The following is a 14062-nucleotide window of genomic DNA, read 5'->3' on the forward strand; positions in this document are numbered from 1 at the left end:
GAACAGAAAAAAAAAAAACTTTCACTAAAACATAAACTAAACTGTTTGGAACAGAGCCACATCACAGCAGGTCAGGATCTCAGGACATCCTGAGGAAAAGTTGACACAGCCTGTATGTAGTGAACCCTCAACCTGCTGTTAAGCAAAATACTGGTGCTCGCAGCTTTAGCCTAACTATTTTACTACCACAGGGACAGGGCAAATATCAAGTTTATATTCTTATTATGTCTTGTGGTTTTCCAATCCACTCCTCCTACATAGGCATAGTAACATCCTATAGACCTTCCATTTAATATGTGTTATATTTCTTAATATATTTAATGCATGGGTGTTCTCTTACTTTATGAGGGTCCATCTCAGTTTTACTAAAATGTAAGTAGCATCTTTTATCTGTTAGGAAATACCAAAGTATGTTTGGATGTTCATGAATTTGAGAATAAACTTGGATAGGTTTAATAAGCACAGATAAGAACCATTCAGCCCATCTAGTCTGCCTATTTTTATTGATGTAAAGACTGAGAACGTAATCAGTCTTTTGTTTTTGTCTTAGATTCAGGGGAGCGGCATGCCTGGCCCATGCATGTTTAAATACCCTACCTTTAAGACCTTTAGTAAATCAACTAATAATTAGACTTGTGCATTCGTCTTCGGGCGAACATGGAAACGAACACGAAGAGTGCGTTTTCGTGTTCGTTCTGAAGACACGCCGAAGAGAAGACGGCGGCGGTAAAACGTAGGCGAAGACGAAGACACACACCACGAAGATCTTCGTGATTGTCTTCGTCTTCGTCTACCATTCTCCCCCCCTCTTCTAACTTACCTTGTCTCCGCGGCAGTTCCCGGAAGTGGAAATCCGCAGGTTCGCCGTCACGGGTTACAGGGCAGTGCGAATGAGCTTATTGGTCGCCTACAGGGACCTCCTCTGGCATCAACCAATTGGTTGATGCCAGAGGAAGACCCTGCAGGTGACCAATAGGCTCACTCGCACGGTCTTTGTAACCCCTGCCAGCGAATCTATGGATTTCCGCTCCCGTTAACCCCTTCGATGCTGCGTTATCTAACACAGCATCGAAGGGGTTAACGGGAGCGGAAATCCATAGGTTAAAGGGCCGTGCAAGCGACCAATAGGCTCACTTGCACGGCCCCTTAACCCTTTAAAAAATAAACTTAACCCCTAACTAATTGAACAGGGAGGGAGACCAGTGGGATCTGCCGGGTAAGTTGCAGCATTGAGGTTTTAAAACCCCAATGCTGCAACTTACCCTGCCGATGCCACTGATCTCCCTCCCTGTTCAATTAGTTAAATGTCCGTACGAGCGACTTTATTGTTCGCTCGTACGGACATTTAATTAATTGAACAAGGAGGGAGACCAGTGGGATGTGCCGGGTAAGCTGCAGCATTGGGGTTTTAAAACCCCAATGCTGCAACTTACCCTGCAGATGCCACTGGTCTCCCTCCCTGTTCAATTAGTTAAATGTCCGTACGAGCGACTTTATTGTTCGCTCGTACGGACATTTAATTAATTGAACAGGGAGGGAGACCAGTGGGATGTGCCGGGTAAGTTGCAGCATTGGGGTTTTAAAAGTCTGCACGAGCGACCAACAGAGTGGCTCATGCAGACTTTTAAAACCCCAATGCTGCAACTTACCCGGCACATCCCACTGGTCTCCCTGTTCTATCAGTTAAATGTCCGTACGAACGACTTTATTGGTCGCTCGTACGGACATTTAACTGATAGAACAGGGAGACCAGTGGGATGTGCCGGGTAAGTTAAAGCACCAGGACCCTAAAAGTCTGTACGAGCGACCAACAGAGTCGCTCGTACAGACTTTTAAAATCCCAATGCTGCAACTTACCCGGCAGATCCCACTGGTCTCCCTGTTCTATCAGTTAATAAATGATAGAACAGGGAGACCAGTGGGATCTGCCGGACAATTACGGCACCAGAAGTTTAACAGTCTGAACGAGCGACCCTATTGGTCGCCAGCAGGGGGCTCGTCTGCCATCAACCAATGGGAGACGAGCCCCCTGCTGACGACCAATAGAGTTGCTCATACGGACATTTAAACTCCTGGCGCCAGAGCGGCTTCAACCCCGTTTTAACCCCTTAACCGGGGAAAACGAAGAAAACCTGAACACGAAGAATGTCCGCGAATATTCGCCCGAAGAGAAGACAGGACCAGGCGAATATTCGCAGAATACGAATTGTTTTTTTTGTCGAAGACGAGCACGAAGACGAACACGAAGAGCCCCCTGGTGCCCAAGTCTACTAATAATCTAATAGTTTCTGGTTAAGAACAGATCATTTTTTGTAGATCTTGTTTGTAGATCTGTTACATTCTCAAATCTTACATTGTTATAAACAGTAAAGTATATATGTAATGGTATTAACTGGGTAAAATAAGGAATATCTTAGAAACCCCACTTATTTGTATACAATGGGACTAGCCTAGTTCTCACAATCTACTTGTTTATTTGTCTCCGTTAACATGTTTATGATCTATTGGTAAGTTGCTATTTACAGGGCATGCTAAGGCGGGTGCAGGGCATCTAGATGCCAGAGTAAAGTGTGTTATGCTACACTGGGGTAGTAGGAATGTAGCAGCACAACAACACATATAGACAGCAAGACACGGGGATCCATAGGAGGTAAGAGGGAGAGGGAGGAAGAGCTGTACTGATAATGGAAGAGGCTACCATGAGCTACAGATTTCAGCTTCTACAATGTCAACTTTTAACTAAATGTTTCCTAAACAATTATACTTACTGACAAACAAGAAAAAGGAAAAGTTTCCATCTGCTGTTGTGTTGTGTGACTGAGCTCCTGAGAACCCCTGAGTTAGAGGAACAGTCTACTACCCCAAATAGGCTCAGCAACAATCAAAGCATATTAAAGTACTCAGTATGTGTCATCAACATTTATCTTTTTCAAAAAGCCACTTGCCCAGTTAAGATAATGTTATCCAATGTGTTTTGCCTTCTAAAGCTTAGCTTTATACTTCCTCATTCTGTGTCTGCTTATAGTTCCTATATGCTACCTTCTTCAATATTTGTGCCACATCCAGGACACCTGGATACTCCACCAGGGTGCCAATGATACAAATGGCGCAAGCCAGACCATGACAAGCGCATAGTTGAGTTTGTGCCCAGGATGAACGTACCCTATACCCAGGGGCGGGCTGGACCGGGGGGCAATTGCCCCCCAGGCCGCCCGAAATCTAATCTAAACGGCCGCTGGGTGCTGATGCCGCCGGCCGGCGCTACTTTAATACTTTTTTTAAAAATATAATATGGCAAGCCGGATCGGCTATTAACTATCAGACTGCTGGAAATCTAAACGGCCGCTGGGTGCTATTAACCATCAGACTGCTGGAAATCTAAACGGCCGCTGGGTGCTGATGCCACCGGCCGGAGCTACTTTAATCCTTTTTTTTATTTATTTAATATGCCGGATCGGCATATTAAAAATAAATAAATAAAGTATTAAAGCAGCTCCAGCCGGCGGCATCAGCACCCAGCGGCCATATGCGATGGCCACCAAGTGATGGGAGCAGCGTGAGGGGTGAAAGTTCCGCCCCCTCGCACTCACCTTTCACCCCTCACGCTGCTCCCATCACTATGCGGCCATCAGATTGTTTGAAATCGAATCTAAACGGCCGCTGGGTGCTGATGCTGCCGGCCGGCGCTACTTTAATACTTTATTTATTTATTTTTAATATGCCGATCCGGCATATTAAATAAATTAAAAAAAGGATTAAAGTAGCTCCGGCCGGTGGCATCAGCACCCAGCGGCCGTTTAGATTTCCAGCAGTCTGATGGCCGCATAGTGATGGGAGCAGCGTGAGGGGTGAAAGGTGAGTGCGAGGGGGCGGAGCCACTTGACTTGCCCCCCAGGCCTTAGGCTGCCAGCCCTCCCCTGCCTATACCCAATAATGACGCACACACTTTATTGGGTACAAATATAAATTTCCACAGCTTTATTAACATTTACAATATTTAAAGGTCATTGCCAAAACAGACCACCACGGTTAAAACAGATTTCCCTTTTATTAACAATGACAATGACTCCCCATAATAAACACATTAACCATATAACAATGGCACCAACACGTACCAGGTGCCTCCACATTAACACATTGACCACAGTAGGGGTATACCAAGACACCCCTACCAGACCGTTTAACCAAGTTATAAACCATGTAGGGGCATACCAAGACACCCCTACACCACCAACTTAACCAAACAACCAATGCAGGGGCATACCGAGACACCCCTACACCACCACAGGTTCTGAGCCACAGGCCAGCTCGACACCTACCAAACTAACTTGAACCAAGTCAAATTAGTAAACCAAACCACAAAATCCACCGTACTAAACAATAACCCCCAACTATACCCGCCGCTGTGACAAAATGGGGTAGTCACCCCCACAACCCACTAGTAAATGGAGGGAGGGTGGTACAACCAGGATTTGAAAAAGCAGTTAAGTGACCGTTTACAAAATAGTTGCCACTTATATACATTGATATTGACCCCATCCATAACAAATTTGAACCAATTAAATTAAATCACTCCTTATGCACACCACCTAGTTCCATGGGCTTCAATAAGTTTAAAAGCAGCTAGGTGAAGGTATATAGGGCTTCAGGAATATTTATTCTGCTTTTATTTTTGCTAGTTTTAATTTCCTACATATTAATACAGTATTTATTAAATAATACCGTATTGGCTCGAATATAGGCCGCACTTTTTTCCCCCACTTTAAGTTTTTAAAGTGGGGGTGCGGCCTTTATTCGGGGTCTAGCGCCCGACGCCCGGGACATGCAGTCCCGGGTGCCGGGCAGGCAGCGGGGTTTGGATACAGATCCCCCGCAGCGGTGCAGGGGACCTGCATCCTACTCCCCGATACGCTTAGACAGCCTCCCCTGCCAGCACTTCCCACGGGGGGGGGTGCCGGCACGGGAGGTTGTCTAAGTGCATCGTGCGGACCGTTTTACCTCTGCCCCCCCCCCCGACTTACCGGAGCAGACTCCCGGGTGTCTTGCGGGGCCGGCGGGGGACATCTACACAATACGCGTATACAACTTCCGGTGCCTAGATGTCCCCCGCCGGCCCCGCAAGACACCCGGGAGTCTGCTCCGGTAAGTGAGGAGGACAGTGGTAGCATATCTCGGGGAGGGAGGACAGTGGCAGCATATCTCGGGCAGGGAGGAGGACAGTGGTAGCATATCTCGGGGAGGGAGGACAGTGGCAGCATATCTCGGGCAGGGAGGACAGTGGTAGCATATCTCGGGGAGGGAGGACAGAGTGGCAGCATGTTTTTTTGGTGCTTTTTTAAAGAAAAAAACGTTTTCTTTAAAAAAGCACCAAACTTTTAGGGTGCGGCCTATATACGGGGGCGGCCTATATCCGAGCCAATACGGTACATGCTATTACAAGCATAAATGCAAAAAGGAATCCAAAATGTTTTAGACCATCATCTTTTTGGATCCTACCAACAGATTGCTGGAAAGTCACTGTTAGAAAACATTGTGTTCTTGTATTCTCTCCATTTTATCATAACGGTTACCCGACATTGTCATCAAGGGCTCCAACCCCACTACGGATGAGCCTGTGTAAGCAAATGCGTACAACCTTGTGAGTTTCAGGCGAGGACACGCAATGCCATATGAATTGAATGAAAACGTGTATGTCCTTGTCTTTAAACAATACAATTAATTACATTGATTCAGTTCCTTGGTAAGCAATATACCCATGAAAAATAGATAGGACACACCAAACATGGGGTACTTTGATGTGGTGGGCTAATGTCATGGTTTTACAGCAGATTTCTCTTGTGTTGTGAGCTCTCCGCCTTTTCACTGTGGGTGGTTCTTTAAAGCTCCACATTGCTCTGGTCTATATAAGCCTGCAGTATTCATTTGCCCTTGTGTTTGCCTCCAGCGAACCAAGCTTTGGTTCCTGCCCCAGTTTGTCTTTTGATTTACGCTGCTGTTACCATTTGGCTTTGTTGGCTTGCTTTTTGCAAAAAAAGGTGTTTTGTACTATATTTTTGGGACAACAGATGAAGTTCAGAATGGACTGGAGAAAGAGATGAAATACAGGAAAGGAGAAGTAATTTAGTACAGTAAACAGTTGAAATCCAGGCAGGATATTTTAAGAGTAATTAGTATTTTAGCAATGTCTTGTGTTTCAGATATTTGAAAATGTTGCAGGTGACGGTGGCAGGATTTGAAATTCTCAAATATGGTAGCGATATCAGGAAATATATATATATGGGAAAAGAAGGAATCGGGACAGTAATGCAGTTAGAAGCATGGCAAAAGGGTCAGGAGAGGAAATGTACATTAGCATGTCATAAGCCAGAGGTGGTATTAGAATCCAAAAGAAGACATTAGCTTGCCAAGTGAGGAGGTATAGACAGAGTAGAATAGAGGCCTTAGAACTGAGTCCTGTGGCACGCCAACAAAGAGCAACAGGAGAGACAAACAAGTACCAGGGAATGAAACCCTAAAGGTGCAGTCAACAGCATCAGCGGCTAATTCACAATATAAGGACTGCAGTCAGCCTATATAGCCCTAGTGTCCCTTGTCAACTTTTCCAGGGCCTCTTACCACCCACCTAGGTTTCTCTGTAGACACCCCCCCTATGTTGAACATCCACTCATACATCTTCTATTAGCATAAGCATGCCGGTCAGTATAGAAAGTTTAAAGTCTGTAAATCGTTACTGTCTTGTACTGCCAAGTGTGAAAGAAGTGCCTTCAAAATAGCATCATTTGTTCAAAGCTATAATTATTATAGATAACTAAATACGTGTAATTATCATCATTACCAATGATGGTGATAATTTATTTTCGATGTATAACAACAGCATTCTGCAAGCCAGTTACACATTTTGCTATTATCTAATTACAAAGAATTCTACTTTGAATAGATACCAAGGTTAATTATAACTTCACTTGTTTGTTTTTTTTACATTATTTTAGCAGTTTTTTGTTTATTCTTAATGATCTTGAACATACCGTATTTGCTCGATTATAAGACGACCCCCCAAAATCTGAATATTAACTTAGGAAAAAAAGAAAAAGCCTGAATATAAGACGACCCTAAAGGAAAAAAGTTTTACCAGTAAATGTTAATTCATGTAAACTATTTTTTTAAATAAAAGCTATGATTGAGAAAAATATTTTTTTTGTTTTTATTTCCTTGTATTTTCCAACCTGTCCCCCAGTTACGCACATCTGCCCCCAGGCTTGCCACACCAATATGGCACTGTGGCCCATGATATGCCTTTTAACCCTCTATATGCCACTGTGCCCCATGGTATGCCTTTTGACCCCCTATGTGCCACTCTGCCTCCAGAAATGCCTTATACCCCTATATCCCATTCTGGCATTTAGGGGGTTAAAATGCATATTATGGGGCATATAGGGAGGTATAAGGCATTCCAGGAGGCAGAGTGGCATTAAGGGAGTTAAAAGGCATTGTATAGAGCCTTCAGAAATGCCTTATACCCTGTGACAGAATGACCTGTCATACAGGGCCCCAAGGTACTCAGAGATGGCTCCAGCCTGGCTGCCAAACAGGCAGGAACTCTATTGTGTAAACTAATCCCATAACAGGATTGCTGCTAGGGGGAGATTCAGTAGCTAAAGGGGATTAAATGTTGGGTTGTCTACCTGTTTATCAATGTTAATTTATGTTAATGAAGTTCTGTGGCTATATGAGTCCATGTTTTACATCAATAAACTGTTCATTCCTGTTGTACTCAATTCAAGGTAGTTGTGTGTCTACTTATTGGGTACACATAGCAGGGTTCCAAGGTGCGCATGCTGGCTGGTGCTGGAAGTGATTCCGGGGACATGAGGAGGATACATGTGGGTGATCTCTGGGAGTTACTACAGCTCTCTTGGTGAACCCGTTACATATGGCATATAGGGGGTTAAAAGGCATATTATGGGGCAGAGTGGCATATAGGGAGGTATAAGGCATTTCAGGAGGCAGAGGGCTCTATTAAATGCCCCCTTAACGCCACTCTGCCTCCTGAAATGCCTTATACCTCCCTATATGCCACTCTGCCCCATAATATGCCTTTTAACCCCCTAAGTGCCAGAGTGGCATATAGGGGCATAAGGCATTCCAGAAATGCCCTATGCCCCCATGTAACACACACACACACTTACTTACCGGTGCTTCCAATTTCCTGCTGTATTGCCGGGGCAGCGGGTTGACGTCTCCTTCCTCTGCAGGAAGGAAGTGGAGTTGGCAGTGGGGGTTTGTCTGCGTCCGTCGCGCAGACCACCAGTGCGGGGAACTCTGATCTCTGACAGTCGGGGAAGGTCTGCGCGACGGACACAGACAACCCCTGCTGCTAGCCACACCTCCTTCCGGCTGCAGCGGACGTTGTCTACGCAAATCGCGTAGACGTCAACCCGCTGCCCCGGCAATACAGCAGGAAGCACCTGCAGCGGTGCGGGGGATCTGGATCTTAGTCTCATAATCAGACCTCTATTTGAGGTCTGATTAGAAGACGACCCCGATTAGAAGACGAGGGGTATTTTTCAGAGCATTTGCTCTGAAAAAAACCTTGTGTCAGGAACCAATTTTTTACTGCCTGAACCATGGCTTTTTTTATACCTGTGGCGTTTACATCTGCGACCACTAGTGACCGCCCCCTGGAGCACTCAGAACTCAGGTGTGCCTTGTTCCCTGGGTTGAGCCCTAGTCTACATCCAGCTGGGTCTTGTTACCTGGAGTACCCTGCCTTTATGAACCTGCCCTGCCCTTCAGTCAGGGCCTTTGTATTGAAGTCTATGGACCTTCCTGCTGTGGCTCTGCACCTGTACTGTTCCTGGTTCCCTGCTTTGTGTCCTGATCAAGTGGACTCCCTGCTATTGTGTCCTTCCACGTGGACTCCCTGCTATTGTGTCCTTCCACGTGGACTCCCTGCTATTGTGTCCTTCCACGTGGACTCCCTGCTATTGTGTCCTTCCACGTGGACTCCCTGCTATTGTGTCCTTCCACGTGGACTCCCTGCTATTGTGTCCTTCCAAGTGGACTCCCTGCTATTGTGTCCTTCCAAGTGGACTCCCTGCTATTGTGTCCTTCCAAGTGGGCTGTGTGCCTTTCCGTGCCCTTCCAAGCGGGCTCCCTGTCAAAAGACTTATTACCGGTATTTATTTTGCCATACGTCCGGTTTCTTGCTTTGACTGTATTACCCTTATTTGCTGGTCCTGTTATACATAAAATTCACTACATTACCTGGAATTCTGCTTGTGGTGTCTTTGTTTGCATAATCATGCACCATGGGTTACATACTGAACCCCAAGTATCCCCTGCGCATGGGCTCCTACCCGACCTGATCACCCGAGTCCTGACACCTTGTCTTATAATCAAGCAAATACGGTATATTATAAAAGCATAGTCAGACATGACAGGTGGTGTTACATTTTAAGGTTGACTGGCAGAAGCTATTTATTAAGCTTATATACTTTCTGAAAGTATTATTATGTAATGTAGAATCTTTTATATAATTATATAGAGCACCAGTCTTTAGAAATTCTAGGTCATCTGGAATCATTAGAAGAACAGGGAGATTTTTTAGAAAAAATATAAATCTATGTTTAAGTGAATGATTATGATTTTTTTTTTATTAAGGGAATTTATGTCAAAACGTGAAACAAATAAATCTAGACAGCATGCAATGAGATCCAAATGGCAAGAACCGACACCTTCAAATAAGTCTAAAACATTGCTTTTATTGCTCTATTTTAAAACATAATAACATGGAAAACCTAACTACGATTAAGTCCAGTGAGATGGACAAAGCGTTTTACATGGATTGAGGTGCATGGCGCTCTCTTATGCTTTGAAACATCTAGGTCATTACATTTTATAAGCAATACTTTCTGCTTTACTTTCACTATTGAATGATATCTGGCCTTGGTGTACAAACAACCTAGCACACCATAATGTAATGATCCTGTGGAGCAGACTAGGTCTGATGCAGGCGAATCAGGCAGGATTGGCAAAAGGTCAGACAGGCCGGGTCAGCAACGGGAGGATACAGAATAAGCCAAAATCAGGAGACTAGGAGCAGGTCAAACAAGCCGGGTCGGTAACAGGAGAGCACAGAATAAGCCAAACTCCGGAAACAAGGAGCGAGGTCAAACAGTCTGGGTCACAACGGGTTAACGAGATCAAACTAGAGCAGCAATACTAAACATGTCTTACACCAACCAAGGGTAATGTAATAGTGAAGGTTACATGTTTAAATAGGCCAGAGGTCTATAGGAGGTCAGATGGGGTCATACGAGATCACAAATGCTCGTCACTCCAGTACGCGCGTAGTCGCAACGTCACGTGACACATTCCCTGCCGGAGCAGCTTGCAGACTTCATGGGACACAAAGCCAGGTGAGTCCTAACATACAACACTGCAGTTGTTTTCATAGATACAATTTTGTCCATCACATTGCACACACCATAAACAACAATACAGTTTTAATACGATGCACTCCCGTTATTTGACAATCATATAACCATAGTTTGTTTATCATATCATTAGATATGTCTAAACTTAACCTATTAAACATCAATATGAAGCCAAACCAATTCCAAATACTCACACATAAACCCCAATTCTACAATAAGAACCTAATGATAGGTGATCCTGCCCTGTACTATGATTAAGTGTTATGCTGTGAGTATTGAGGGCCTTAGTCTGCCACCCTGCCTAAAGCCATGCAGAGTCTTCATCTGGCTTCCCACTAAGATGGAGGACAAATAACCCCTGGGCATGTCAAAAGAAGTGCAGACTGGTGTCTGACAGCTAATCTGACATAGTGACTGTTGGATAAGAAGATACAGAATGTGGGGGTGATAGTCTTGGCTGCACTTCTTCTCTGTGCCAAAAGGTGCCATCTTTGTAGGATTTATTGCTGCTTAAAGTTCAATTTGGTGACCGTAAGATGAAGTGTTTCATAAATGTTAGAGTGTCTGAGACAACCCCAACAAAGCATGAGAAAAGCCATATGTATACAGCTGACCTGTGCCTTCAGAAAAGAAAGAAAACTTTAACAGTGTCTGAAAGCAACCCTTAGCCCAACCCGTAGATTTTGCATGTGCAAGAGAACCAGCAACCCAAGATGCATAATGTGTGTTTATATATGAATTCCCCTTTATTCATAGGGAGACCCCTTAACAGATGCAAAGAGAGCCAAACACAATCAAGAACAAGCTTATTAACTATAGTCCACGCAGAGCAGTTTTTCTTTGTTTATACTCTGCAAATTCCTGGTTAAGCTCATTTTCTTAAAATGCCGGTAGTACACGTGTTCATACATATTTTAATTATTATTGTAACCAATTCTATACATTGGTTAGGCATATACATAAAGTAGCTGCAATAATTATTACAATATGTAAAAATACATTTATTATTAACAGCCCTATAAAATGTGACCAAAATTGTTATTAACATTTAATCATACCTTATCATAATCCAGTTGCTGCATTTTGCAACCTCATGTTAATGATGTGACTATGCCACCACATAAACCATTTGCAACTCTATAATTACTGTTATTTCTGACACTGACCTCGGAAGGTATCCTAAGTATGACTATTTGAAAATCAAAGAAGCCAAGTAAGAAATCAATAGGATGCAATTTACAGTGAGGAAATGGAAACATTCAAACATAGAACTTGACAGCAAGAAATAATTCATACTTTTTTCTAAAATCGGTACAAGTTTTTCAGATGGAGGGAAACACATTTCACATACATAGATAGCCAGGGCAAGATATTATGAACTTAAAATCATACTATTATTAGGGTTGCCACCTTTTACTGAGCCATTTCCTGGACAATCTTTGAAAGGTTGGTCCTGTGGGCCTGGTCAGTGTAATAGAAAAGATACAAAACAGAAAAGGAAAGGAGAGAAAGGAAAAGAAAAATAAGAGGGGCGGGATGAGTAAAAATACGAGAAGAAAGAGGGAACAAGAGAAGGAGGTTATAAAGAAAAATGTATAGAGAAACAGGTGAGACCCACACTGCACACAAACGCACATACTAACACACAAAGACTCACAGACACTCACACTATAAAGATAGATAGATAGATAGATAGTGCGACAACCCCTGTAGCATGAGGGCCATACATGTCACTTTTAGGGGTCTTAAGCACAGTCCTCTAGGGCAATCAGAGTCAGGGACAGCAGCTTTGAACAAAACAGTGCTTTATTTTAACCGCTTAAACCCCAAAAACCAAATCATAAAAAGAAAACCTAGCTCCCAATTGGAGCCCTCTCTAACTGAACTATGCTGGTCCAGACTGACCAGCCTAATCACTCACTAACTCAACCTCTCAGCCAGACCCAGCTACGCCAGGCTCTGGAAAACCTCCCCCAGACAACACACAAAATGTCCAGGCAGGTATTGCCTCACTTGGCTCCGGGATGGTCCTCTTGTGCAGGGCCTCTCCTTGCCCTGGGAGCTCAGGGAAACTTCCTCTTCCCCCAACAGTCTCTCTGAATATCAGGCTCCAGGGGTTTTTAATGCCTAGCACCTGTGCCTGACACCGTCCCCATAGGAATCCCAGACCGTATCCTGCGGACTTCTTGCCTCCTGGGAAACCCGGCATGGAATTTCCACAAAATGGGGAAACGGAGCATTGGCTCACCCTGCTCTCCAATTGCTCCACCCCAGGGACCCATATTTATGATCTGGATAGCACCTGTACCCAAATGCCACACTAAGCATCTCCCTGGGGTTTACACTGTCACAATAGATAGATAGATAGATAGATAGATAGATATATAGATAGATAGATAGATAGATAGATAGATATTTAGGTATATGTCCTGATTTTGGAACCACCATTGTATGTTTTTTTTATTTATCTGGGTTAAAATTGAAATACGTGCATCCACAGACCTATACCCATGCACTTACACACAGGCACTCACACAATTCCTACAGACTCCTACAACCCTCCCATACCCAAAGTGTAAAAAAAATATTTTCTGCTCACCACAGCACAGATCACTGCTGAAAAGGTTTGCTGACATGGCACTTGGCAATATACATAAGATTGGCTCCTTGAGCAATCACATACACGAAAATGCCTCCTATTGGCTGTTGGTGGTCAGGCAGCCAGCAGCAGTGATTGTGGTAGCAATTAACCTCAATTGGTGACAGTAGCAGAGGACATAATGGTACGTCCAACCGACGGTTAAGTGGTTAACTTGTACAACCTTTTGGATCTCCTCACATGAACACTGGTGGACGAATCAATGGCTTGCCCTTTCCCGTTCCACAAACATTGTCATGTTTTATAACACTGGCCAAATCAATTCCAAAACAACATGTAGGATTGCACTGATGATGTATATAGTTAATGTCATTATTTTGCATCAACTGTAAATTATTTATATTTTTCAAAGCACTAAGGGACCAAGCAAGTAGCAAGGGAGTTAAAAGAACTGATTCATATGGAAAAATCGGTGCTTTAGAGTTACACTTTGTCTTGCCTTGTGCTATGACATTGCATTTCCTAATAGATACTGATATTCACACTGGATCAATTGATTGACCTACTTGTTTTTCACCCCATCAACACATAGTTCTCATTATCGTGTAGTATTCCATTCTCTTCATAGACCTTTAGTCAGTAAGAATGTGCTTTAGTAGGTAAGAATGGTAGCATGGTGGTTACACCAAATATTGATTTTAATTTTATTTTTGTTCTGTTCCCTCACTCTGCATTTTGTTAAGTGATATAAATTAACTATAACAATTCCTATTTTTGAACACCTGCTTAAAACTTTTGCATAGTACTGTATCTAAAACGATATTGGAAGAGGTCTCTTGTAACAGTGTTGCCCAAGGGCTCCACCAGATCCTGATCCGGCCCTGGATATACTGATGGAAGTGTTTTCTCTGTAATGGCACAAATGAACAAAACATGAGGCTCTTTTAGGTACTCACTGCAGGAGAAGCTATGTACTGTTGTCTGTTCTTGGCTGAGCTTTTGTGTACAGATATCAGTAATGATGTTA

This window comes from Sceloporus occidentalis, unplaced genomic scaffold (genome assembly GCF_023333645.1).
Source record: "Sceloporus occidentalis isolate IW3139 unplaced genomic scaffold, rSceOcc1.0.p SCAF_59, whole genome shotgun sequence".
In the NCBI taxonomy this organism is placed as follows: Eukaryota; Metazoa; Chordata; class Lepidosauria; order Squamata; family Phrynosomatidae; genus Sceloporus; species Sceloporus occidentalis.